Source organism: Pelodiscus sinensis, unplaced genomic scaffold, assembly GCF_049634645.1.
Source record: "Pelodiscus sinensis isolate JC-2024 unplaced genomic scaffold, ASM4963464v1 ctg82, whole genome shotgun sequence".
Lineage (NCBI taxonomy): Eukaryota > Metazoa > Chordata > Testudines > Trionychidae > Pelodiscus > Pelodiscus sinensis.
The window spans coordinates 120,333-145,410 of NW_027465999.1; the positions used below are offsets into that span (position 1 = coordinate 120,333).

Genomic DNA, 25,078 nt, shown 5'->3' on the forward strand with positions numbered 1-25,078 from the left:
GGATTCCCACTGCTGTAAGCACAGGTTCAAATGAACAGGTGTTTGCAACAGCAGGAAGTTCTATCAAATTACCTACTCGTCACACACTTGAAATATTTAATTTTTAAAGAGATATTTAAAACATATCCTGCATTTATTACCTTTTAATACAGAGACATTCTGTAGATCCTGGCAAAGAACATTTTGAAGTTTTCAGCTCAGAATGGTGAAACTGAGGAATTTGTTGTGAAAACCTCAAATGTGGCATCATGCCACCCCTAGGCAAAGCCTTTTTTGTTACTGGGTCTGAAAAGGGGACTTTTTTCCCCGCTGTCAGATCTGCACTGCAGCTGTGATTTGGGAAGGGTTTAAAGGCACTGTGGTATGAACCCCCTTCATGTGATCCTGCTAATACCAAAAACCACAGAACTAAAAAGGAAAAAAAGATTCAGTCGCTTAACATATGAGGATAAGATGATGTGCATCTCACTTCCACAGAAACAAAGAGGAGGAAATCCGCACCCCAGAGGCCGAGGTTAGCATGTTTAGATGGTATGGTTTTAACACTTCTGAGTCCTCTTTACACAATTATTTTTAGGATGAGAAAGATGTACACTTAATGCCAAAGGACCGCTGGACCGCTTTCTATGAACAAGAATGTAAATTAAAAAAAAACCCTTGCCCCCTCAAGTTTACCTTGTGTACAATGCCATGAACAGGCTACAGTAATAATGCCAACTACATTAATTTAGAGCCTTAAATCTAGAAGGATCCTAACCCACTTACAGATTGCATCATTCATCCACCACTGAAATGCAGGTACCAACACCACAACAGCAGGGATCAAAAACGTTTCGTCCTGATCTGAAGTCACAAGGGTCATTTTTTAAAATTGAAGTAATATGTAATTACCTAAATTGAAACTCAAGGAGGACATGGAAACTGCCATGGGAATGTCTAATCCTCAGAGATAATTCACTTGAATTTTAAAGTTCATTCTGAAAATAGAGTTCCCCTATTGCTCTGCTACAGCCCTGTCTAGGAACCTACACAAAAGGCAGAGGTTCCCTTATTGAATCACAAGCACTGCTTCCTGAAGGACTTTTGGTGTTTCTTTGGGTTCTCCCACCCAAGTGCTCACTAGGTTCATCCACGCTTAACTAGGACATGATCACAACGCGAATCTAAATGTAAGAAAACTCAATACTGAGGTACTGGTATCAAAATGTATTACAGTAACAGGCCAGTACCTCATAGCAACCCCTATCTCACTTGGTAGCTCCAAGGGTAACAGCAGTCAATTCACAATAACCTGACTGTGCTGTCTCTGAAGTTGGGTAACATTGCTGGATGTAATCCAGGAAACAAAAAGTCTGCAAGCTGGGTAAAACTGAGAGATGGGCTTTTCTGCTCAGTGAAAAACAACATTTAAAGTGCTTATTTACACTCACTTATATTTGATGTATTTAGGTGCTCTCCAGAAAATTAATGCCTGATTGCATGTAGAGAATCACTCCACCCCCACAGGGCTTCTGCCGGCTTGTTTGTATTATCAGATACAACTCTGCAGTGGAAGAGGCGCAAGTTGGTAAGAAAGAAGGGGAATACCATTGCTCCCATAGGAATAAACAGATGGATGGGGGACCGAGCCAGAGCGAGTAAGGGTATATCCACATTGCGCAGCAGTCTGGAAAAGGGGGTGTAGTCCTGTAACTCCCCCATATGGATGCTGTAGTTGTGGGCATGAGCTCAAAGGGTCCAGAGTTCACACTAATATAGTCCTCTTCAAAGTCTGTATGTGTTAGTCACACACCCTTTAATCCAAACTGTGGGGCCATACAGACACGGCCTAAGAGACTTGCCAAATTCACACTGAGAATCTGTCCCAGAGCAGGGATGTAAGCGCCTAGTTGATCAGTGACTTGACTAATCGCTTCCCTCCCTCCACTGCCTCCATCAGAGAGGGGCAGGAAAGGAAGCCGGCCTGAAGGCCAGTTCCCCCCAGCACCATGTCCACGGGGAGGCAGAGGCGCAGCGAGGAAAAGGCACAAGTGGGGACTGAAGCAGTCCCCACTCATGCTGGTCCTAACTGCTGCGCCTCTTCCATTGAAATGTACAAGAGCTGTGTGTGGCTCTTGTACATTTCAAAGGCAGAGGTGTGGTGGGATAACAAGCCCCCCCCTTATCAACTAATTAAATAGTCCATGGAGATTCCATCCCTATCCCGGAGCTGGCAACTAACCCAAATTCTCTCAAGTTCCCCACAAGTATACTTACTGCTGTCCCTTTTGTCTTCACTATCATCATTAGGGCCTACATAGAACGGATGATAGGTCCTAAAGAGTCAATCCAAAGAAATTCACACAAGTGAAGCTAAACCAGTGCAAGAAATCTCTAATGCAGAAATGATGCACGAGAGCAAAGTGTGAGTGACAGGCACTGATGAGATGTATTATGTAAGTTCCACTGGTGCAAGTCCTGGTTTGTACTGGTACAGTGTGTCCATGCAAAGGATTTTCACCAGTGTAAATGTATCAGTGCACTTATACTAGTGCTAATTTCCCTAAAGAAGACAGGAACTCACATACGTACTGTTGTTTAAATAGTTTGAATTTTTACTTGTGTTTAAATATTCCAAAACACAATAGAATTTTATGACTTTTTAAAATGAAATAGAATTGTGGTTTTAGCAAAATCTGAAATAATTACCAACTCTAAGGCCCTAAGAAATCTAGGTTGCCAACTCTGGTTTCTCTGCAAGAACGAGTGTCATGCACTGACCCCAACATTTCCTTCCCGTGTTTACTTTGCAATTGTGTGTTAAATACCAGCCTCCCAGGAACAAAAGATGCTTCGAATAGTATACATGTTAAGTGTGGTAGTACACTCCATTGAATTCCTGCTTCTCACCATGCAGTGAATATACTAAAGACAGGATTCAGAGGGACTGTCTAATGGAGAACCACAGGGAGTAGATGGAGGCTGTAAGAACTGTCAAAGTGTTAATAGCACACACAGAGGCACTAAAAGCTGCAAAACTAGCCTTCTTGGTGTTCGAAACATAGGACCATGAGACTTCATCTACTCTACTGTCATGCATTCTCATCTATAAAATCAGCACAGGGAAATTTAGCACAATAAATTATTGCTGTGTTTGAAAGAACTATTTACACTGGGGATTTTTTGGAACACAAGGCACTCCCCCATACCAAAAATTCCTCAACCTGTTGAATTGTATTTGCTTTTGCCCTTTGTTTTATTGATTTGCTTAAAATGATCTATTTTTCAGTCATCTTCTTGAACTGAGCTGTTGATCGACAGATCTCATCTTCTGTGACGCTGTTGGTGAGCGACTAAATCAGGGTTTTCCAACCTACGGATCAGGACCCAAATATGGGTCGGCATTACATTTCAAAAAGGTCACCAGGTGTCTCCACAGGTGGCTCTTAAGGAGCCATTCACACCTTTTTTGAATTGCCCTGGGTCCCCTAGTCTTCCTGAATTGTCAAAATGGGTCCCCATCTGGAAAAGGTTGGGAACCGCTGGACTAAACCAATCCTTGATTGGCAGAACCAATTACAGATGTCACATAAAAAGCCGCCAACCACAGGTGCTGTATGTTCGTTTTGGATCCTGTGCTCTTCCGGTAATGCCTGGATACGCTAACTCTCAAAGCAATTAAGAGCCTGTACAATGGTTTGTCACCAGGACAATCAGTCCTGAACTAGAGTTTTCAGATCATTGGCAGATGCGCCACATGACTTCATATTGGCCTTTAAGATGTCTTTATAGCGCTTATACTGACCACTGATAGAGCGCTTTCCATGAGCAAGCTGGCCATAGAAGACCATCTTTGGTATCCGTGTATCATCCATCCTCATAACTTGACCAATCCAGCGAAACTGTTCATACGCATTGCTTCCATGCCCATGACACCATACAGCTCAAGAACCTCTGTCCCACCAATTCACGTGGGCAATCTTCCTCAGACAATGCATATGGAACTGATCGAACTTCAAAACATGGCGACAATATATTGTCCATGACTCCGAGCCATACAGCAGGACATTCAGGACAACTGCCTGAACAATTTTTCAGTAAGCATGAGTGTAATCACAGCTGTCAAGACCCTTGCTCTGACTTCTTATATAGATATATCCGCAGCGAAAGCCGCTTGCTAGCCCCGCACTGCGCATGCGCAAGAGCCGCATTGCGCATGTGCCCGCTGCCGGTAAACGGGGTGCTGGACTGAAATCTACTTGCCAGGGGCGAGTAGATTCAATAGATTGTCGAGCCCTGGATATATATATGTGTGTGTAAAACTAGAAGACTTACCGGCCATTGCCCGGATCTTTCAGGGCTGGGGGTTGGTGGTGTGGGGGTGCAGGAGTTAGGGCAGGGCATTGGGGAGCAAGGTAGGAGGCCGGAGGCATGAGGGGGTGCAAGAGTGAGTGTTGGGGGGGTCAGGACAGAATAAGGGAGGGGGCTACTGGGTGGGGCTCTCTCCCCCCAGCCGCCAGGGGCCTTTTCTCTCCTCTCAGTCCCTCCCCCTGCCGCCAGGCGCCTTCTGTCTCCCTCAGCACCCCACTGGCCACCAGGGGCCTTTTTTCTTCCCTCCCTCCAGTGCTGTAACCCAGGGCCATTGGGGGGGTGGGGTGGAAAGTTTGGGGGGAGACAGACTTGGTCTGGTGGCAGGCAAGACAGCAGAGTCCCAACCTTGCTAGCCACTCTCTTGGTGGTGTGGCTGTCCCCTGCGGTCACGCTGCATATAGCTCTCCCCTGAGCTCACTGCCCCCAGTGGTCACTATCAGTATCACGTCCCTCCTCTCTGTGCCCCTCCCTTTCCATGGAATGGAAAACAGTCTCATTCCTGGCACAACCAAACCCTGACCTTGCTTAAGTTAGGATAAGAGGAAACTGCATATCAAATTGGGTGGTCCTAGCTCTTACAGATTAGGAGGAGTTCTGGAACACACTCACAGAAGGATGGACTGACAGACATTTCTAAAATATATAAATAGATAACAAAACATTGATGAAGACGTTCCCAGCCAGACCTTGCCGGAACAGAACATAATGCCAATTTGAATGTATATAGCACCTTCTATCTAAAGCATTCTGACGTGCTTTCCAAACTGATTTACATGATACCTACAGAAACTGATTCACCTGCCATTAGTCTGCAGTCACCTCTGGGGATTAAAAAAAAAAAGCAGCTCTTAGCAGTGTGGTGCAAGAGCACATAATTTAGGGTTGGAAGTGAAAAAGGGTTAAGGAGAATTTAGCAAGGCAGAATGCAATTACCAAGTACAAAAAATATCATGTCATTATTACTGGGTGAAACTGGCAAGGAGCATAGTTTTCCATCACAATAATTTATAAGTAGTTCTGTCTAATCAGTAGCTACCCAAGACGGATATAAATATGACTCTTCTAATATTGCTACTCAACTCCAGAAATTATAGTGAGTGCCACTACATGAACATGAATTATCTGTTTTCATGGGCAAAAGGGAGGATTTTGCTGCTCTTTATATAGTTTCACTCTCTTGGGCTTTCCACCTATTCTCTTTGCACAAAGGTACATGGTGACAGTAAATACGGTAGCACAGGTCCATTCTAGCTGGGACAGATGTGGTCTATTTCAAGCTGCTACCCATTTACATAATTGTATGGTCCCGCAGAAAATCAAATATCAAAGACCAGTGAGTAAAGGAACTTCCAATGGAGGACACTTCGGAGCAAAGCAGCCTGACATGATTTCCTTTCCAAATGTCTCAGGAGTCATAGGTTATTGAGTTCTGTTTTGTCCAGAGTTCAATACATTTAAACAACATTATAAAGTTGAAACATGATTGTTACAATAAACATAATAATTGCTTGTGTGCTAATTAAATGAACATTTCTAGATTCGGATTAAAACTTCACTTGCTCCATATGCATCATTGTTAGCAATGCTTTAAAACAGAGACTGCAGACACTTGGCTAAAAGGACTGAAAGATGTGTCTGGTTTGACTGTAGTTTCTGCAAGTGCTTTCATATTCTTGGTTGAAATGTCATTTTCAAATGCATTGGAGGAAGAAAAACGAAGAGGCGAGATTAGCCTGATTTTCAAAACTCCCAAGTTCCCACCAATCTCCCTGAAGCTAATGTCAACTGTAGGTGCTGTGCTGCTGAAGATCAGGACAGAAGATTTTGTGGTCAAAGCATTGGAGTGGGAAGCAGGAGGCAGGTTCTAAGTCCAATTGTCTCTGTGCTACAGTTTCTCATCCATAACATGAGGCCAAAGCTCCTAAAGCATCTCATGTATATGACGTGAGGCTGATTAATTAAGGATTGCAAAGCGCATTGAGATCATAGAACACTACAACTGGAAGGGACCTCAAGAGGCCATCAAGTCCAGTCCCCTGCCCGCTCAGCAGGACCCAGTACCATCTACCATCCCAGATAAATGTCTATCTAACCTGCTCTTAAATATCTGCAGAGACGGAGATTCCACAACCTCCCTAGGCAATTTATTCCAGTGTTTAACCACCCTAACAGGTAGGAAGTTTTTCCTAACTTAGATCCTTAGATAAAAGGTGCTATGGCCAGATGAAATGTTTCTTATCATTCAATTGGGCAGGTTTTATAATTTTATGACTTCCTACATCATGGCTTTCTACCTTTTATGTTCTGTGGTTCACTTCCTAAGACTGGGCAAGCTTCTAATGACCTGTCATCCCAAATCTCTCTAGTTTGGTTCTCATAATGTGTCCTTTGGAGGACGAGCAAGATGTGCAGTGGTACTGGACCTGAGTGGAGTCCCACGGTATTAAAGTGACAAGACATGTGAGGTAGTATCCTTTATTGGACCAACTTCGGCTGGCAAGAGAGACAAGCTTTCATGGTTACACAGCACTCTTCCAGGCTAGCGGGGCTTGGCTGTGGGGCTGTTTAACTGCAGTGCAGTCTTCTAAGTCCAGATTAGAGCCTAAACTCGGGGACCCTGTGAGGTGGGAAGAGACTCCAGCCTAGCCCCACGAGTTTGAACCAAATGGTACGGGCAGACATGGATGGAGGATCTGTATTTGGAGAAGGCCATGTTGAGCATTTTAAACGTGTATACCCCAAACTTTCTCCGCCGCGAGTATTCTGTGATAGCTGAGTGCCTAGCAGCAGAAAATAGCTCTCTTGGTGTGCTGGGAGTGGTAACTGAATCTGGGAAGGTAGGCGTGGTGGTCGGTGGGTTTACTGTATACAGCTGCTTTTAGGGCTGCATTGCTGATCCTGATCTTGGTATCTGGGAAGCTGATGCTAGTGTGTTAATACTACCGCACATTTATAGTTTCCTGCCTTTTAAAAATGTATGTATGAACACTTCACCATGTGTACATTTTCCACAATGGACATCTCCAAGACACAGTGAATTAATGGACCTCCTCCTTACTTCCCATTAATTTTGGAGTTTCCTGCATCACATTTTGTTTTTCCAACATAAAACTGGGAATACAAAGTAAGCCATGTGTTGTAAATTTCTACTGTGCTCCATATCAAGTATTTGCCACGCAGTATTCCAAAGACTAATGTGACAGATCACAAACACTCCTTATATCATAACTGAGAAACATAGCATGATCCTTTCCTTCCCAGCAACACAATCCCTTGTGACTGACATTATCAGGAGACCAGAGATATTTAATAGCGAGCAGAGAAGAGAAATCCCTCTGAATTCTGTGTCTGAATTTTCAATAACTGGTCAAGGTCAAAGAGTTCAGATCTCCCTGGAGGGATATTAATTTTATTTATGAAAGGTTTTATTTGCACAAAACTGTAAAAATGACATCTTGACAGGATGCGTATATTCATTAGGTGATCAAAAGGCATTAAGAGATGCCATTAAATAAATTAGCTAGTCCCCACACCTCCTTCTGCCCTATTTTAACATGAAGAAACTTGTAGTGGTGTGAGGATTTAGAAATCAAGAGCCAGCAGTAAGATATTTCTCGATTCTTATACATTCAAAGGATATCGGTGAATCACTGTTCATACAATCTAGAATTAGGGTAAAAGAAAGATAACTACTTCAAAGAAGATGGGAAGCAGGAAAGTAGACTACCCTTTCCAGAATGATAGCTAGATGGTGGTCTGTGGGCCCCGGAAAATATTATATGTTCCACCACTGGAGCGATGTTTTGCTAACATCGGAATCAAAGGTCTAGCAACATTTAGCAAGAAATATGAAGTTCAACAAAGACAAGTATAGAATCCTGCACTTAGGACGGAAGAATCCCAAGCATTGTTACAGGCTGGAGACTGAATGGCTAATCAGGGCTACATGATTTATTTTGCAGCAGAGTATGGAGGCCTCAATCCTGGACTGGGCCCCAAGGTGCTAAGCACAATGCATACTTATAGTGAAAGGACAGTCCTGGCCCTAAAGAGCTTCCATTCTAAGCCACGAACGCAAGAGTCAATGGGCCTCATGTCATGTTCCCCTGCTCCATGTGCCATCAATGCAAAGTGAGCATGAATTGCTACTTAAGCCAAATAGAACCATTCGGCACCAGTCTGAATTAATGCAACCTAGCGCAGGGCAATGATGAATAAGGCCCACTGCCTTTGGGAAGCAGGATGAGAGACTGACCAGAATTGCTCCAACCACCTTCAACAAACCCCACCCACAGAGATGAAATCTAGGGCTAGCCATCAAAGTGAGCTGCTACTTTTTCAGTTTACATTGTATCTTCCCCTGCTAAATGAACCAGTAATTAGTGATTCCAGAGCAAAATGTATTGCTCTGCATCAAGATATTCAAGCAAACACCTGGAGAGGTCGTAAATATATTACATCAACACTAAGACATAGCCCAACACGGAGATGGCAGATGCTGCAGAGTGAAATTTGCTCCTGAAATTTAGATTTACAATTTATGTGAGTAACCTACTGGTATCTAATAGGACTAATGCTTTGGCATAGAACACACTTTTCAGACACAGGTGTGCTTCCTCAGTGGAAAAAAGAAAAAAAATAGTTTTGAAATAATTTGACTTCAAGACATGAACATTTCCCACCTACTGGCAAAAACATTTCATTTGAAGATTTCAGTTTTCACTTCAAGCTGTATGTTCGTTCACCAACAAGAACAAGTGTAGAGTCCACATTTTCTCAGGACTTCTTCCTTTTCATTACGTAATGTGATACATTACATTCACTGAAACTTGCAACAAAGGTTTGGCCATGTAAACCTATTATGTATCCAATAATATTTTATGTTCAAATTGTACAGCTACACAAAAGGGGACTGTGCATACTGTGATGACTACCAGGGCATATCATTGCTGTCTATAGCTGGTTAGATCCTAGCTTGCATCATCTACAACTGGCTGTCATTGCATTTATTCACAAATGTCATAATTCCTGAAAGTCAGTGTGGATTTCATGCCAGTCGAGGTGCTATAGACATGATATTCACAGACAGGAGGATCCAAGAAAAATGTAGAGAATAACATTAGGATTTCTATGTGATTTTCATTGACCTGACCAAGGCATTTGACACAGTCTACAGAAATGCACTTTGGAAGGGACTTTGGTGAATTGGCTGTCCTAAAATATTTATCAGTATAGTTTGGTCCTTTCACAATGGCATGCTGGGTTGCGTCCTTAACAGTGGAGAGATATTGGTACCTTTTGAAGTATCAATGATACAAAGAAAAGATGCGTCCTTGCTCCTCTCATGTTCAGCATCTACTTTTCGATGATGCTGAGAGCTGTTTTCAAGGATTGCGTGTTGGGCATACCTATTCAGTTAGGAATGTACGGCAGCATTTTCAACCTCCGAAGACTTCCGGCTCACACCAAAGCATTCCCTACAAATATCTATGATCCTCCTTTACTGATGAATGTGCATTATTGGCTCATTCAGTCCAAGATGCACAAGAGCTTTATGACCATTTTGCTACCTCTGCTCTCCATTTTGGACTCACTGTGGGCCTCAAGAACACAAAAGAGATGTCTCAGTCTGTTCAGGAAGACCCCCCCACTCCAGTGATCACTGCTGCTGATACTGTCCTTAAGGCAATTGATAAAGTTTTGCTACCTTGGAAGTGTGCTGTCCTCCAGCATAAACACTGCCATCAATATAACTGCTTGACTAGCCAAAGCCAGGGCAGCCTTCGGAAGACTGACCAAATGCATTTGGAATGACCATAGTGTTTAACTTCATACAAAGGTAACAGTTTATCAGGCAGTTGTACTGACTATCCTGCTGTATGGTTTGGAATCATGGACCATATATCACTGCCATGTTTTGAATCCTGATCAATTCCATATGCACTGCCTCAGGAAGATTGGTCATGTGACATTCTGGGATGAAATTCAAAACACAGAGGTCCTTAAACTGTGTGGTGCCACAGGGATGGAAGCAATGCTTGTGACCAAACAGTGTTGCTGGATTGGTCATGTTACGAGGATGGATGGTACATGGATACGAAAATGGTCTTCTATGGCCAGCTTGTTTGAGGAACGCACTCTATTGGTGGTCAGTATAAGCATCATAAAGATATCTGAAAAGCCAACATGAAGTTGTGAGGCATATCTCCTGGTGACCTGGCAATCATAGCTCAGGTCAGATTGTTCTGATGGCAAACTATTGCACAGGCTCTCAAATGCTTTGAAAGTCAATATAGCCAGACATTGCAAGAAATGCACAGGATTCAAAGAGAGTGCACAATACACACAGGTGGCTGATTTTTATGTGACATCTGTAATCAGATTTGCCAATTGAAGACTGGTTTAGCCGCTCAACAAGAGTGTCAGAGAAGATGAGATGTCAATTGATGGCTCAGTCCATATACAAGTTCCTCAAATGCATCACAAATCAAATACAAACGCAATCACTGAAAAGCAACTGTTTTGGGTGAGAGGACAGCAGCCAAAACAAGGAAAGCTACACTAAGTATGTGTGCATTTTATATATTATGCAAAGTTGTAGACATGCTGACAGTGAAGTCATGAGATTGTTAATTCCCCGTACACTGAAGACAAGAACTCCGTTTTGAAGGTCTCATCTGAAAGACTCACCTATACAAAGCTACTCTGTTGACCCACATAGAATAAAGGAGGGAAGATTTAACCTTCCCAAGACTTATTCCAAAACAAGAGTATTCCAAATCTAACACTCAGCTCTTTAAGCCATCTGCCCTAGGAACAAAAGATGAGAACTTTTTTAATTGATTAGTTTATCTGACTGAAGGGGTGACAAATCCTTTTCATTTTCTTTTGGGATGTTACAGCATTCCATAACCTCTCAACAGAGGCATATGTGCAGAGAAAAAACACATGTCTCTCAAATACTTTGAATCTTCTCTACATAAAGCATGATCATCATAACCAACCAGACAGACTTCCACTTCTGGAGGTGTAAGTGACAAGTAAGACTGTTTCATTCAAGTCATTATACCACCCTCATTATTATAATATCTGAGTGCTAGCAGTAAATCTGATGTTCTCTGCCAGATGCTAACCACATCACTCGCCTAAAATTCAACATAACTGACAGTTTGCTCAACAGGACAGCAGAGAGATTTCCAATCAGGATGACGGTGCATTATAGGAGCTCTACGGGTGCAAAGCCTGCGCAGCACCAAACTGTGCTTAGCGCTGCGCTGTCTCTAATGCAGATGGAAGACTTTTGACATGCAAGTGGCACAGTTGTTGCGAGTACCTAGGCTGCATCTGCCAGAGAGTGAGACTCTCTCCTCCGGACACATGACAATGAGTCTGTTGCTCTCACTGACAGCGCGCTGTCTCAGACTCCTGATTGCTTGTAGTCTTTACCCTTTTGGTACTCCTAAGCCCCATCTGTCTTTGACCCTTATGCCCAGGCAAGTGGCAGCAGACTTGGCTGCTATGGCGGGAAGTAGATGCTATGGAAAGGACACCCAGCAGCTATGCCAAAAACTGAATGGCCCAGGGAGACTGAATTCTCCTCTTTGCACATAGCAGGGCTCTCTCCAGATCAAAGTTGAGGCCTGCTAGCAAATGTAAACTAGCCTGAGCTAATGCCGCTGGTGATATACTTATTCTGGGATAAACAGCTTTCAGTTTCCAAACCTGTTTAAATTTAGCACCTTTTGAGACCAGGAATTCAAATCTCACCTCTTTAAATGACGTATCAATGCCTGTGTTTCACCTCATTGGCACTTTGGACTAAATTCAGTTACAAACCCACACTGGATTAAGTACGGCCAGCAAGACATTTTTTTTTCTTGCCCACCTCTTTGTAGAAGTTCTCAAAATCAACATCAAACATATTTACAACACTTTTGAGAATCCTCTCTCTTTGGGAGAGGATTCTGACTTTTAAAAAAAGGTATCTTGTATGTAGGGTAAGGGCAAAGTAATAATTCACCATTAATGTCAAATACCTAAGCAGAGGAAAAAATGAATTCAGTATGCAGAACATCACTGTGACATTGCAAGGAGGTGGCAATTTTTACTAACCTCTTCTTCCAATAGAACCTGAACGTCAAATATGCCAGTGATGAATATAGAAGTTATATACAGCCTGATGGCTTCAAAGAAAATGCTTTGATCCAGCCTACATGTAAAGTTTTGCCAGCACAACTGACATAGCTGTGCCAGCAAATGCCCCAGTGTAAACACAGTTACCTCAGTAAAATGTTCTTTGGCGGAGACAGTTTAGTTCCTTCGAGGAACTGGTCTTAGGAATACTGGCAAAAGCATTCTTTTGCTGTAACAGGGCGGTCCCACTGTAAGTCATCCTGGTATACATCCATTCTGCACTAAAATCACTGATGCTTGTAGAAACTGATGCCTTATAAGTCCTCCTGTTTCCCACTCTTAAGTCACGCCAAAAAAAAAAATCAATTTGTGCAAATGGAAGTCAGCTGCGGGAAAAAAAATTCCCCGCTTTGTTTTGCTGTAAGTCCAAGTTTCTTGGAACGTATTTTAGACTTACAGCAAGGATGGCCTGAATTAGCTGCATCTCTGCTAGAAGGAGGTCTCCTGTATAGCTACCCTAGTAACCCTTTTCAAGTATAGACACACACTCTGCATTGTCATGAGATATATTTTGATTTTTTGCTCCTGTCTCTAAAGCAATTGGTGCTGGTCTCAGAGATAGGTTAAATATTACTTAGCCAAGTAAGAAGTCTTCAGGTCACCAAGGCCTGATGAAATGCATCCTAGAATACTCAAGGAGCTGATTAAGGTATCTGAGTCATTAGCTGTTATCTTTGAAAAGTCATGGAAGACAGGAGAGATTCCAGAAGACTGGAAAAGGGTAAATCTAGTGCCCGTCTACAAAAGGGGAAAGACGAGCAACCCAGGAAACTACAAACCAGTCAGCTTAACTTCTGCATGAGGAGCAAATAATTAAGGAATCCATTTTCAAATATCTGGTACATAGCTTTTGATGTGGTTAGGGTGTTGAATATAGCAGCCAATCCAGTTCATGTCTTTGTTCAAACGTTGATTAAAGGTGTCAAATTTACAAATGAAGGCAAGTTCCGCAGCTTCTCTCTCCAGCTGTTTTTTGAAATTGCTTTATAAGAGTATAGTCACTTTTAGATCCATCAATGAGAGCTCGGACAAGTTAAAATGTTTCCCAACAGGTTTCTCTGTGTGACCATTTTGAATATCTGATTTGTATCTAATAATTCTTTAGACTGTAAAGTTTGGGCAATTTATGTGGCAGAGGGGCATTGCTGGCACTCGATGGCATATTCACATTAGTGGATGTGCAGTTAGTAAGATAAGTAAGGTTGGCATGGACTGCACGTCCAACAAACCTGACCGTTTTCTTTGATAGGATAACAAGCCTTGTGAATCAGGGGGAAGAGGAAGATGTGGTATACCTAAGCTATGTCTATACTACAAGATTTTTGCGCAAAAACAGCTGTGGTTTTTGCGCAAAAACCTGCAGCGTGTCCACACCTCAAATGAGCTCTTGCGCAATTAAATGGGCAGTTAAATGACAGAACAGAGGGCTTTTTCCACCATAGGTAAACTTCCTTTTCTGAGGCATAACTGCTTTTAGTGCTACTGCTATTGTGCAAGAAGGCAAGTGTGGACGCTCCAGAGGGGTTTCTTGCACAAGAAACCCCTATGGGAAAAAGCACAGGTGATCTGATGGCCATTCTTGTGCTTTGAGGTGTGGATGTGCTCTTGTGCAAGAAGTTTTTGTGCAAAAGCATGTAGTGTAGATATAGCCCTAGAGTTTAGTAAAATATCTGTTACAGGCTCACATGGCCATCTAATTAATAAGCTAGAGAAATACAATCTATATGGGGCTACTATAAGGTGGGTGTATAACTAGTTGGGTAACCATTCTCAGAGAGTAGTTATCAATGGTTCACAGTCATGTGGGAAGAACATAATAAATAGGGTTCTGTGGGGGGTCAGTTTTGGGTTCAGTTCTGTTCAATATCTTCATCAATGATTTAGATCAGGGGTTTTCCGAGTTGGGTCACTGGGTAAGCCGCTGGTGGGCAGTGAGATGCTTTGTTTATCAAAGGGTATGTCTACACTACAGAGTTCTGTCGGAAAAATGGCTGTTTTTCTGACAAAACTTGAGGAACATCCACACTGCAGTTGTGTTCTTCCGCAAGAAAATCGGAAGAACAGAGGGCTTTTTCCAGCATTGGTAATCCTCATTCTACGAGTAAGAAGCCTTTTTGCGAAAGAGCTCTTTTGCAAAAAGGCGTGTGTGGACAGGAAAGAGGAAAAAGCACAGGTGGCCATTCCATCCATAGCAATCACAGCTTACATGCAAGAGAGTGCCCATTCAGTTTTGACGCTCTTTTTCGAAAAAGCATATAGTTTTCAATGCACTTTTGCAGCGTGGACGCTCTCTTTCGGAAGAAGTTTTCTCGGAAGATCTCTTCCAAAAAAAAGTTTCTTCTGAAAGAAGCTTGTAGTCTAGACGTAGCCTAAGCGTCTATAGGCAGGGAACCTCGCAGCTTCCATTGGTTGCTGGTTGCTGTTTCCAGGCAAAGAGAGCCGCAAGGCTCTGTGCCTATGGACACTTAGATAAACAAAGCATTTTGTGGCTTACTCGGGCAGGTCTGAGACTCAACTTTGAAAATTCCTAATGTAGAGAATGGCATACAGTGTACACTTTTAAAGTTTGAGGATGAGAGCAAGCTAGAGGGGTTCCAAGTACTCTGGAGGATAGGGTTATAAATCAGAATGATCTGGACAAACTGGAGAAATGGTCAGAGGTAAACTGGACCATTTAGGCAAGGACAAATGCAAAGTGCTCCACTTTGGAAGGAACACTCAGTTTCACACATACAGACTAGGAAATGACTCTCTAGGAAAATGAAAAGGTCTTGGGGTCATAGTGGAACACAAGCTAAATCAGAGTCGACAGTGTGACACGGTTGCAAAAACAGCAATCACCATTCTGGGTTGTATTAACAAGAGTGTCATAAGCAAGACATGAGATGTCTGATTAGACCTCAACTGGTGTAGTGTGTCCAGTTCTGGGTACCATAATTCAGGAAAGATGTGGAGAAACTGGAGAAGGTCCAGAGATGAGCAACAAAAATGATTAATGGCCTAGAAAACATGAGCTAGGAGGGCAGACTGCAAGAATTGGATTTATTTAGTCTGGAAAAGAGAGGGCTGAAAGGCGACAACTTTCAAATACCTAAAAGGTTATTACAAGAAGGAGGGAGAAAAGTTATTCTCTGAACCTCTGAGGATAGTACCCTGCTCAACAAAGAACTTGCGCGGATCACCAGCCAGCCATGATGACAAAATGGGTTCAAGAGCAGGCTGATGGTGGGGAGGGGGGTCTGGGAAGGAGGGAGGGTGCAGGAGTGGAATGGAGGTAGGAGTGCAGGGTCTTGGCGGGAGGGGATGAGTGAGAGGGATGGAGGATGTTTACCTAGCTCTGTGCTCCCAAGTACTACCCCACCCTGCTGCTCCCATTGACCGTGATTCTGGTCAATGGAGTAGTGGAGAAAGCCTCCAGGTAAACCGTTTCCTGTGCTGATATTCCTCCAGTCAGGGAGAGGAGGAGCAGCAAAGCCACTTCCTTTCCCGCAAGCCAGATACAGCTTGTGAGGATCACTCCCACACCCTGTGGGAAGCTGGTGCTCCAACCTCGTGGGAGAAGGGGGAAGAGAAGCGCAGGGCTGGAGGGCTAGCACAGACGCGTGTGCGTGCGTGCGTTTTTCTGACCCTGCACGCTACCTGCAAGTTGGTCATAGACCACTAGTGGGCCACAGACAGCACTTAGAGGCCCACTGGTCTAGATGGTGTTTGATCCTTCCATGAGGGAAGGGGACAAGACTGGATGACCTCTCGAGGTTCCTTCCAGTTCTAGGATTCTATAACACAGAACTAGACGGACCAAATACTCTGATCCAGTCTGGCAACTCCTATATTCATAAAATATATGGTGACCATGACAAGGGCATCAAGAGAAAGAGTGGAGGGCAGGATGTAATTAGAGGATGTTCATTCCTTTGAACAAGATGGAAATCCTGGCAACTGATCTATCCTGCCATAGAAAATAAAACTAAAATGTTCTTATCCCATCTTGTGTGAGAGAGAAAGAATGTGCATCTTTCCCACCTGCTTTGGCTTTTGGAAAGCTTTGCATATAGATGGGGACTGATTCTCATTTATGTGAAGGGTTTTATACACGTCACTCACAGTATGAGCAGACCCTGATGTAAATGAGAATCAGGCCCAAAGGTTATGGATCTGAAGCTATAAAAAGTCTTTTGATCTAAGCCACATACTTTAGCATGTAGTCAACTGGACAAATGTTAAAAAAAAAAAAAAGAAGAGATTAAAACAGCACGAACTGACAAAAGCCATATGTTAATTATCTAAAACTTTTGGGGGTGTATGTTAAATAAGACTCCAGGGATTCGTTTTGACATGAGTTCTGGTCACAATTTTTGTAAAATGTTTTATATGAAGTTTGTTGGCACATAAAGTTGTTCTGGCTCTTTCCAGCTTATAAAAAACAGACATTTGAAATTAGATGAGTTTTTTAAACACAACAGATTTTCCTGCCAGAATGGAGGTCTCCTAGTACTACTCAGCACCTCAGTCAGATGGCCACAAGCCCCCCCCCCCCACACACACACGGGTATTTATTTAAGGCTATTTCTACTCATCATCATTTACAATTCTATTTCCTGTAGGTCAGTAAGAATGAGGTTACAAAATTCTCCAAGCAACACAAGAAAGCCCCCCCAAGAAACCTCAGATGCTCTTCTTTCTTCCAATATTATCAATGCTATTTTTCACCGATATAGAGCCTTCTGATCCACAGCTCTCAACATGCTTTATAAGCAAACACTGAGTGTGTGAGAGAGAAGTAAAGGGAAGGAGAGTGACTTGTCCAAGGTCACACAGAGATTTACTGGAAAAGCCAGGAAGAGAAGCCAGAAGTTCTGACTCTGTCTTATTCTTCAAGTAACAGACAAGTCTGCTTTTTCTTATATATGCTAAAACTCCTACACAAAGGAGACCTTTTGAAAAGCAATGGCTATTGCCCCCACCCTCCCATTGCTTGTGGATTCATTCCAAATAGCTCAAAACTTTGGCAGACAAACCAATAACCTGGTTATTTTACAGAACTACTCCAAACAGAAAAATAAACTGGTGTGTTTTCCTTCCACCACAAAGCAATTGTGTGCACTATAATTAGCTACCAAACGTAGTATCAGAGCATTTGATTCTGAAGAACTGGTTCTGTCAGCTTTACCTATTCAAGTAGCCCCAGGAAAATCCTTTGGACTACTTCAATGTGTGACAATCTATTTAATCTAATGTATCAGAACTGGGCCCTATATTTTTCTCCACCTGTCCTTAGGTGACACACTGGGAATGCTAAGCCAGAAAATATAAGGAACATAAGCCCTTTTCTAGTACTGCCTTTTACCAATGACTGATTAAAACAAAAACAGTTTAGTGATCAACACTGAGCTGTGAAAGCATCAAAATTCATGGCAAGCTTTCTAGATTTGTATTTAAAATTATTTTAGGACCATGAAATATACTTGGATTTATAATCCCTTGAACAGACCCATAAATAACGAAAAATACCATGCTTGAAGCCAATTAACTGTACCTGTGGCTGCATTAAAGCCAAGCTATCCAAAACCCACGAGTTCAAGTCTCCAAATACTCAAGAGGAAAGCATCAATGATGACTAACTGGGAGTGGAATCTGGCGCTCACTAACTCAACAAGCCAGAGCCAAATGCTTCCTTTCAAAGCCACTTTCCCACAGAAAGGCTGGAGAGCAAAAATGTTGCTCTTATTGGCAGAGAATCTGTATTTTGCTTTCAATGACTTTGAATAATTAGGTTATTTTCAGGTGAGACACAACTCAACCCATCACTGGCATCCTGAAGTATCAATTGATTACATTAATTACTTTTCCCTGCCCATACTTTCCTCTATGCTATTTAGATAAACCACATAAAAAGCTTCCAATGAAATACACTATTTGGGAAATAATTTTATATTGTTTCGATATTATTTCACCTTTATACCAGATGAGTCTGCAAACACCCAGACCTTTAAAAACTGACAAGGAAAAAAAATAATTCTGCTCCCCTACAATGAAACACTGAAAGCAATTTTGACTAAGGAAGAATTACAATTCAATTAAAGTTTGAGTCCTTTGCAGCAGGACAATGTCTTCCTGGGTGTCTGTATAAAGGGGACCTCAATACTAACTGGCAATGTAAATAAGTGATGATAATCTATATAGTTTAGAAAGTTTGTGTCTGTCTACAAGTCCGTTTGCTCAAGAATTCCTCCAAAATGGGCACAACATTTGGGATATAGCTTCCTCTTACCCTAACTTAAAGCAAGGTCAGGGTTTGCTTGTGCCAGGAAAACAGGAAGTTCCTAGAATGGGAATGTTCTCCAAAACATGGAAAAGAAGGGGGTAGAGAGGAGAGACGTGATATTGCAGAGTGGCCACTGGGGGACAGCAAGTGCAGGGGATGCTATATTACAAGGTGACCATTGGGGGCAGCTGTATCAGCAGGAGACTGGCAAGCTGCAAAGCAAGGCTCCATATTGCTGGCCAACGGACCAAGTAAGTGCCCGACCCCCCGCCCCAACAGTGCCGGTCAGGGGGGAGCCCTCCCACCCTGCTCCACCAGGATCCCCATAGAGGCTGGAAAGCACACCCTGCCCCCTCTCCCCCCCGGGATCTAGCCTCCACAGACAAGCTGCAGGCCAGGGGGAGGCACCATTGGAGACCTCACCCTCCTGGACTAGCTGCAGGCCCGGCAGGAAGGGAGGCCACTGAAGGTCTTGGGCCCACCCTGATCGGATGGAGAGCAAACCAGCAATAGGCAGGCATTCTTGAGGCCAGGTACAGCACCTGCCCCTCCCAGACCAGCCGCAGGGCGTGGAGGGCTGCTGGAGGGCTGGGGCCGATCCATGGAGACCCAACCCTCTGGACAAGTTGGATGGAGCTGGGTTGGACCTTTGGCCCCAAGGAGGAGTTGCCAGCCAGGGAGGGGCCTCTGGCTGGGGAGTGCAGCTCCACCCCCTCCCCCCAAGGGAAGACCTGCCACTGGAGCTGCACCTCCCTTGCCTGGTAAGCTTCTCTCCCAGCCCCCTGTCCTGGTCCTGCACCCTGACTCTACACTCCCCTCAGCCCCACAACTGAACCCTATGCCCTGAAGCCCCCACCTTCTGCCCTCACTTCACCACCCTTCACCCCTTGCCCTAGGCCCTTCCAGTCCCTGCCCTCACTCCTGCACCCACCACTCTCTGCCCTGAGCCCCCCCGCACACCCAACCCCCTGCTGTGAGTCCCCCCCACCTCCCAACCTGTTTCCTTTTTTATTTAAAAAACAACCAACCCCAAGCATTCCTACAGCTAAGGACCCGAGCAACGCTGGGTACATCTGCTAGTTATATAGAATCACTTATTCCAGCAACTGCGGTGGTAAAGTCGTGGCTACTGCTTACGGGTGGCTTCTGAATAAAGACGTGTGCGTTGGTATGTTTGGTGTTTTCCTTCCCACACAAGCAACCACAAAGACAACCAGGAGTTTGGTGGCACCTTGAAGATGAACACATTTATCAGGGTCTTAGAGCATCAGCTGTCGAGAGCTACTGCTCCCTTCCTCAGACATGGGAGAGAAAGAGACAGCAAGGAGGACACAGAGATGGGAGTGTGACATCAATGCTAATTAAATGAGAGTGGACATGGCTCTTCAACAGTGGTGAGAAGATGAAGAAACTACCTATGGGAAATGGCCGACTGTAATGCAAGAACCACTCCAGGGGTTGGTTTATTTTGATCTTAGCCATGCTCCCTTTTCTGCATCCCTTTTTTTTCCTTTGTCTTTCTGTCTTGGTGTTTTTGCTGAAATAGACTAATACAGCAACCTCTCTGAAACACTATAATAAGGGGATAAGAGATTCTCCACAAATACAGATATAGATCTGCAGGCCCATATGCATGAATTTCTGGGGTGCGTATGTGCTTTTTTTGTAAATGTGGATTGCAAGGGTGTGAATGCACCCTCCCTCATGCCCTCCCCTCCCCAGTAAGCAGGAAAATCAGCCCCAGCCTTCCCCCGCTTAGTCAGAGCATGGGAGAGAGAGGGCAGCTCAGGCTCCTGCCTTCCCCTGGCTGGCCAGCCAGAGCATACTTACTTGGGGCCCCATGGGGGTGCTTTCGTACCCTTTGATCCCCCTGCCCTGCGTACCAGCCTGACCTGGAGATCGAGAATGGAAGATCACATCTCTCTGTACACAAAGATAAATATGTTTTTTCCACAGTCTCATCATCATATGAAAACGAAAGCAACTCATGAATACGAAGAGTAGCAAAACAACAGACTTCATTCACTGCAGCAAAGAACTGTGGAAGTATCCAAGCCAGCCTGGAAAGGAGCAGCAGCAGAACATGTTTTCAGCAAACGTCTTTCTTTGAGGGTAGTTTACACGTGGTACCCAGAAAATCCTCCCTGTTTACATTTTCTTCCAGTTATCAACACACCCTTTACTCCAACATCTCCATGGGCTGCTGAACAATGAAGGATGCCTAAGGCAAAAAAGGCGCCCCCACAATGGAGACCAGCATCTGGTACTGTATGCTAGCACATGGTTCTCTCCTCCACTTCAGCCTGGCTGTGATTTGCATCCTGACCAATGGCAGTGGGTCTGAATCTCACAGTCCTCAAAAGCTGTAAGGCTGCCTGCTGAGTTACAGCTGGGGGTGAGGAAGAGGGAAGGCGAAAAATGCCATTATAACCACAAAGGGTAATTGCACAAGGGCTCTGTCAGACAAGGTACAGCAGGCTGGTGACGGTTCACAGGGAAAAACCAAAACATTGACGTTGTTTATTATAGAGGGGATGCCCCATCATTCACATGGGCAAATTCAAGGGTGAAATTTAAGACTGCCTTGAGAGACACAGCAAGGCTAGGTGCTGTGCAAATATTCCTTAAACAACTCTGCCAATGCATCTCCCCACCTAACCTACCATAGCCATTGCTGGTTTAGTTTTGTCTCCATCTACAGATCTGCCAAGGCATTTCAATCCTTGACTAGCAATCCCTCACTGCTATTCCAATATATAAGGCTTCACATACCTGCGAATGCATTTCACTCTAACCTACCACTTCCACTCTTGCTGCCAAATCACATAGTTCTACTAGTGCCCCTCATTTATGACCTACACCAAATGCTGATCAGTTACTCCAGGACCTTAAGGAGCAGTGACTGCCAGTCGTATTGAATTGTGAGGCATTTTTATGTGGACCAGTATTATTGGTGGTCTAAGGAAATCTGAATTTAAGACGCTAAAATGAAACAAAAAAACTCCCCCCCAGGCTGCTACTTCAAGCCTCATCTGCTCTAGGAAAATTACCCATAGCTGACAATGGATGTCAGCAACGGGGCAGCTGAATTCAAAGCCAAATGGAATCATAAAATATCACCAGTTAAAAATACCCAGTTCTGAAACTAGTTCTTGCTTTTAAGTCTCCACATAAAGATGACGACTGTGTTTTTCACTTTTTACTGAAACAAATAAACACCACTTTGCCCTTCTATAGTAACTTCCATTCAAGGATCACAAGGATTTCACAAGTTTAACAGACATCAGAAGAGAGGCAAGATATAGACGGTTTATAGAATGTATGAATTTGGGGAAGTGTGAAGGTAGTACCAATTATAGAAAAGTTGAGGGAATCCAAGCTTAGATGTTTTGGGCACATGAAAACTTAAAGAACAGAAAGGAAACAGGGTGTTAAATTTAGATGGGGAGGGAGAGGGAAGGGTTGGATGACTGAAAACTAGACAAATGGAAGGATCCACAGAATTGATTTCCAAAAATCCATATAGGATCTGATTAGGTTCCGAGATTTCCAAGGAACTGCTTTAAGACAAACTGGAATGGAGAAGGACTTGAAGAGCTGATCCTATATAGATGGGACTAAGGCTAAAGGAAGATGCAGTGAGATGAGAAATTAAGCAATTTAGTCTAGGCCACACAGATTAGAATCCAGATTTCCTAACTTCTTGTATTATACTTTAATCACTATCATTTTGGCCCCTTAATTCCTAGTCTAAAAAATGCTGGTTTTAGAGGGAACATACCCACAGCCCTCATGTATGCTAAGAACCTTTTATGCCACTCTGGCTGCAACAAAGAGCCACAGTATAGAGGAGGATCAGGCTCACCGTCTGTAAAGCACACTCATGCACGTTAGTCTGACAAACTGTGTTTAAAGCCAGTCTGGGGAGCATTAGTCTTTTTGATAAGGACCCACCCTCAGTCTAAAACTTGAATTTCAAAAATGCTCGAAGTAAGTAGGATGTGCAAATATCATTTCAGAAAAGATTACTAGAGAAGTTTTCTAGGCTGTTTGTATGTGGAGACAATCTATTGTAATATACCAGTTCTGAACAAAATATTTTGATGTCTGTCTATGATGAGGTTACCAGATTTACCTGCAGTTGCTTGGGTCCTTAACTCAAATTTTCTTTTTCTTCATGTAAAAGATTGTTCTAGAGTGGGGTTAGGGAGAAGGGGGTCAGTCTGCAGGCTGTCCCAAGGAGAGAAGACATCCTGAGCCCTCTGACACTGCAGCAGCTTGGGGCCAGATGAGAAGCACCTCCCCATGGCCGCTGAAGCAGGCACAGCTGGGGGACAGACACACACTCTCTGAAATATATAGTAGATAGCTGTCCCTTTCTCTACCCCTGCTCCCTGTGGGCCCATGGGGTTATAGCTGACCTGGTTCCCATCTGTGGCTCCCTTGCTGCCCCACTGTGGTCATTCTACAGTACAACTGTCCTGCCTCCCTTTCTGTTTTATGAGACACAATCAAATTCCGGGTACATTCCATTGTCCTGGCACATCCAAACCCTGATATTGCTTTAAGTTAGGATAAGAGGAAGCTGCATACTGAATTGGATGGTCCTAGCTCTTACTGTTTAGGAGGAGTTCTTGAACAGACTCACAGATGGACAGACAGACAGGAGCATATTTTCTACAATATATAGTAAGACTACAAAAAAATTGTTTTGTTTTGTAAGGGAGAAAACCCCCAATAAATAATCTTGGAGGGGTTATACATTTCTATAATGGAATGGGGGGGGGGGGGGTGAACTGATATTAAAAAAAAAACATTAATTAGTTCAGTGTAACAGAGGCTTTGTCTTCAACAAAAGCTTCCTTCTTTGGCCTTGCCTACGCCATCAACCTACATTACACAATTTCAGATACATAAATAACGTAGCTGATTTCAAAGTACACCATGGTACATGTACACCATGGTACATCAACTGCTGACGTTCTCCCGTCCATTCCACTTACTCTTCTCATTCTGGTGGAGTCCTGAGTCACTGGGAAAGCGCTCAGAGGTCGATTTACCAAATCTATACTATCCATGATAAAATCGACCTCTGCAGGATGAATCGCTGCAAATTGATTCAACCTGTAGAGGAGACATACTCTTCGTCTTAATGGCAAAATATTATTAGAAGCTAGAGATCCTTTTTAGTCTCAGGAAGAATTTTTCTCCAGAGAAATCTTGGTACAGGAAAAGAGACTTCCCCAAATTAGGAAACAAAATGTTAATTAATTCTCTATTTGTCATTCCAAAGATGTAAGATACAGTCAGGGGACCACAGTAAAGAGCTTAAGTAGGAAGTAGGAGTACAGCCACCTAGTTTTCTCTTCCAGCTTTTGTCACCAACCTTCAGGTTTTTCAGTTGGAAAGTTTTTTTTTTTTTAAAACCAGTTATTAATAATCAGGGCTCGACAAATTATACAATCCATTCGCCCGTGGCGAGTAGATTGTAACCCAGAAGAGCCGGGTTCGGGCGATCTGCGCATGTGCAGATCGCTGGACAGCGCGGCTGGCAAGCAGAGCTTGCTGCAGTTAGGCGAGCCCTGTTAATAATATTACCATCATAGCAATTAGGACCCGTTTGTGTTAGGTGCTGAACACACACAGAATAGACATGCTGCCCCAAAGAGCTTCCATTCTAAGTATGAGATAAGAGCCCACCGATGGATATAGACAGAGAGATGGGAGTGCAAAGAAATAAAAAGATCAAACTGAAAAATATGTTAGGCAGTTATAACAGAGGCTGGCATATTGGCCCCAATCTCCCATCTGTAAAATAGGGATCATGGTACATACTTCCCTTTGTAGATCTCAAAGCTCTAGACAAATGAAAAGTGGTTTAGCAGAGTTAATGATTGTCATAACCCTGTGTTTTAAGGCAACAATGTGTTGCCATAGAAGTAAATGTGATGTCATGAGCTCTGAATGGTATCTTTACCACAGGACTAAGATTCTTTTGCAGAAAAGCAAGAATTTACTTTATAAACAATAGCTAACAAATGGAACCTGTATATATAGCCGTGGCGTCCAACATGCTAGCCACTAGCTACATGTGGCTATTTGGTTGGTTGAATGTGGCTATGGTGGCTATTGCTTCAGAACTGGTTGAACACCACGTATATCTTGTGTGCGCCTAGGTGCATATTTTGCTAGGGTGTGTGTGACACCAAGATAATAAAATAGACCTGCCTATAATCAACGTGAAATTAATTTTTTTAGAAGTACAAATGA

The 25,078-nt window shown here is 43.4% G+C and overlaps 1 protein-coding gene across 9 annotated transcripts in view; it reads right to left on the reverse strand.

Annotated features, from left to right (window-relative positions):
• Positions 1–25,078, reverse strand: part of BICRA (BRD4 interacting chromatin remodeling complex associated protein) — a 127,889-nt gene that overhangs the window by 45,391 nt on the left and 57,420 nt on the right. The gene's annotated exons all lie outside the window — the stretch shown is intronic.